Source organism: Penaeus monodon, unplaced genomic scaffold (genome assembly GCF_015228065.2).
Source record: "Penaeus monodon isolate SGIC_2016 unplaced genomic scaffold, NSTDA_Pmon_1 PmonScaffold_2542, whole genome shotgun sequence".
NCBI classification, from domain to species: domain Eukaryota; kingdom Metazoa; phylum Arthropoda; class Malacostraca; order Decapoda; family Penaeidae; genus Penaeus; species Penaeus monodon.
Genome location: NW_023655719.1, coordinates 14,865 through 19,182, shown reverse-complemented (window position 1 = coordinate 19,182; position 4,318 = coordinate 14,865). Strand labels below are relative to the sequence as shown.

Below are 4,318 nucleotides of genomic sequence, written 5' to 3'. Positions count from 1 at the left end.
ACAAAATAACGAAATTGGGGCCAAGACTGATAACAAAAAACACAAGACAGACAATTTTGGGAAAAAGATTGGGAGAGGCCTACATCCTGCAGTGGACTACTCAGCTGCTGTTTGCTGCTGCTGCTGCACAATTTAACAATTTATATATATATAATTATATATAATATATAGATATATATATATATTATATATATAAAATATATATATTAGATAATAAAATTAAAATAGAGTATGTATAAGATATATATAATATATAACATATATAAATATATAATATATAATATTATATAAAATATATAAAAATATAAATTTTGGAAATATTATCAATATATAATATATATTATTACATATATAGAATTTATATTTATACTTATATAAATATAATACAAATATTTTATATATATATATTATTATCTTAAAATAAATATATAAAATATAGAAAATATATTATCAATTTTTCATATATAAATATATATACCCACACAAAAAAAAAAAAAAAAATTTAAAAAAAAACCCCCACACACACACAAACCCCACAACACACACACCACACACACCACACCACCCCACACCACACCAAAACCACACCACCCCCACACCACACTCACACTCACACTCCACTCACACTCACACTCACACTCACACTCACACCATCCCCTCCACTCTCACCCCTCCACTTCACTCCCCCCCACTCTCCTCTCACCCACTCTACCCACCCCACACTCACCCACTCTCACACTCACACTCACACTCACCTCCCCTCACACTCACACTAATCTACACAAAAAATTAATACATTATAATAAAAAAATAGATTATATATATATTATATATATATAGGTAGGTTAGGTATAGGTATAGATATAGACACATGAATAAATAAATAAATACATGAATATAAATATATAATATATAATATAAAGATAAATATAATATAACAATATAAATATAATTAATAAATAAAAAATAATTAAAATATATAAATATAAATCATATATATTATAAATTTAACCAGATAAATTAAAATAAATAAGGTATAAACTGAAAAATAATTTCTTACATGCCTCTTAAAGTCACAGGGAACCCTTCGGGTCTAATCTCATGGCAATGTCAGACACAGGTGCGTGGCAGCTAATGGATGTAAAAGGCAATATCATTGACCAGGTGGACTCAACTGCCATTGGAGTGATGCAGGTCTTATACCCTTTGCTGAATCACTGTCAAAAACTGACCACGGTTGTGTGGGGCACCCCCCGATCTTTCAAGGAATTTATGCTTCATGATTTTGGTCAGTCTTTTTCACTGTTATATTTGGCTGTTGAATTTATAGGCTGTGCATGCTTTAAAAGTTCCTACATGGCTATAAACAAAAGTTAAGAAAACTGAAATTTCATTTTGACCATACATATACACAAGATAAAAAGATAGCAATTCCTATTTAAATATTACAGGTTCTATGGTAAATACACCCAACAGACCAATGCCATACTAGAATGGGTTCTAAATGGACAAGCCCAACTCCTGCCCCCAAAGAGTCTTGTGTGGGATTCCTTCCTGCCTGTTTCCCACGCTGCTTTGTCCGACTGCATCATGTTTCTTAGCAAAAATCTGGATATAAAGAAATTACCAGCATACTCCATATTCAAACCAGAAATAACAGGCATTGTACAGAACGAATGCATGTTGGATTTGAAGCTCTCTTTGTGGCAGCTCAAATGATGATTAACACATATGCAATCCTTTTATGGAGAAAAAGGTTATTGCTGCTCTTCATAGCATACCACTGTCCTGTATGAGAAGCGGGTTTTAATATAAAAAATATAATAATGATAATTATATATAACTGCTTAGATAACCCTCAGTTTTTGAATTAAGGAATAAAATTTCACATAATAATCATTACGGGACATGCCAATTACTATTGTTTGGAAAAGCACAACTTCATGAAAATTAAAACAAATATCCATAGCAGTCTTGTACATTTTCTATAAAACAATGCTTTGATCTCCCAAACAATTTAGGTAACATTCAAACCCGTCATTGTGTTTTTTGTAGGCATTTTCTTTCAAATATGTACCTTGAAGGGTTTTCCATATGTGATAATGAAAAACGGGACGTCATTACTAATGCAATATAAGGATGGCTTAAAAAAGAAGTTTTAAGGAGACCACTATACTTTATTTAATATACCAATATGTACTTTAAAACACGTTAATACCCCCCATACCAGTGTTTTTTCAAGGTTTCAGAACAAAAACTATGGAAATTAATACAATAACAAAAAATATAACAATGAAGCTACTACTCTGTTTTTATTTTGGGACTCTTACCTTTCATGTTCCAAATCAACAGTCTCAAAAGAATTTTTTCATGCACTCCAATTTACTAAAACATCAGCACACACATATTCACTTTTATCATATCTGATCAAAGTATAATGGCTGGTATTTTTCAGCAAAAGTCCACTGATGCCATGTTATTATATTTCACAGCATCGTGGTGTAATAAAAAAATCTGCATTGATATTTAGCATTCTATGCATTTACAAATATCAATATATTCAAAATACTATATATGACCAACACAAATTTCTCATGTAACATCAAATTAAATATAATTATGAAATCCATACCTCCAATATAAGAGTTCAAAAAGGGATAAAAAGATATATAAATTCCAATGCAACTTTATCTATTCCTATTCCCAAAAGTCTAACCAAACAAAGTAAAAGCACCATGAGGGGGTACTACTATCAGCCACTGGAACTGTAAGAACTTGGGAATACAACCTACAGCAGTGCAAATAAATTTGGGTTTTCATACGGTACATCTCATTTATCAAAAAAAGGGTATCTTAAATCTGAAAAATTTAAAATAAAATATTTCTAAAAAAAAGTGTAATACTTCGCAAAAAAATTTTTTGCCATAAATTTTCCTAAAAAAAGGGAAAGAAAGAAAGAAAGAAAAAAAAAAAAAAGGTGTAAAAGGTATGATTTGGATGTTTTCTTTTGTTGGACTTTTGTTCATTTTTATTTTATTTTATTTTATTTTTAACCCAGAATTTCTAATAGTTAAATCTAACTGCAATATGAAAATCTGAAAATACAAGAATTTTCAAGATCTGGCCTAGACTCCAGTGCACTGCATACTTTATAAAAAAGTAGTTAAGATGTAAAAATTTAAAATGGATACTCTCTCTCCTTTTCTTCCAGTCATAACTTTAAAGGATTTAATGGAGAGGCATTTCAGCTGCAGTTTAAGCATATAATGGCCCAGCCTTCTTTGTGACAGATAAGGAAGTATCAATGGAAAAACAATTCTTGGCACTATAGTTGCCAGACCAATATTTTTCAGCAAACAATCCCCTAATCACAAAATTTACATCAACTGTACTCTGTTAGCACCAGCCATCAGGGAACCCAAAGGGTCTGAAAAACCTGTAACTATATAAAGCATCCTATACCTTACAATAAAATATTCAACCTTAGCACAGATCAAAAGTATATTTGCCTCCTACATGACTGAAAACTAAGATTGTCTGTAAGATGATATTCAATGAAAAAATAAATATATTTATCAAATTCATAACTCCTTGGTATTATATATTAATTGCACAATTAAACCCATTCTGTTCAACCATTCAATCCAAATATCTTACACAAGTATAAAGGCTAAAACCTCTAGCATCTAAATAAGGAAAAGATAATAAACCCTTTTCATAACAATCTGCAAAGCTCTTTGCCCGATTTTTATTTCAATATATTTAAATGCTCATTTTCACCATCTACAAAAATAATGCAATAACCCACCATTCTTAAAACGTAATACAATTTTTTTATTATCTTAGTTATCAGTACTATTTATCATGAAAACTTTTAAAAAAAGGCACACAGCTTCATATAAAATGTCATACCTCTGCCCCATTAATATTTTTTCCATAACAATTTTCACAACTAGCAAAAATTTCAAAATGTATAAATACCATGAAGTTTCATTTTATTTATTATTTTTTACTTACAAATTTAGTATCTAATAAATAAATTAAAGCTTCTGCAAGCTTGAAAAATAAATATAAAAAATCTATAGATCACAGAAAAGAAAAACTGAATTTCTCAATCACAAAAACTGACCTACTGTAGACTTTTCTCATCGTTTTTCTGGGTATGCTCGTCCCCAGGGCCAGGCCTCCTTGCTGGATGCGAAGAGTTTGATGTTGCAGGTGTAAATTGGGCGGGTTAAAGAACTGAGGTTGCATGCTAGGTGGGGCCATCATAGGTACAGTTCCAGTACTATCAGCTCCATCACTCAAACATCCCCTG

The 4,318-nt window shown here is 30.7% G+C and overlaps 1 pseudogene; it reads left to right on the top strand.

Annotated features, from left to right (window-relative positions):
- Positions 1-1,134: 1,134 nt before the first annotated feature.
- Positions 1,135-1,776, top strand: LOC119570382 (annotated as a pseudogene).
- Positions 1,777-4,318: the final 2,542 nt, after the last annotated feature.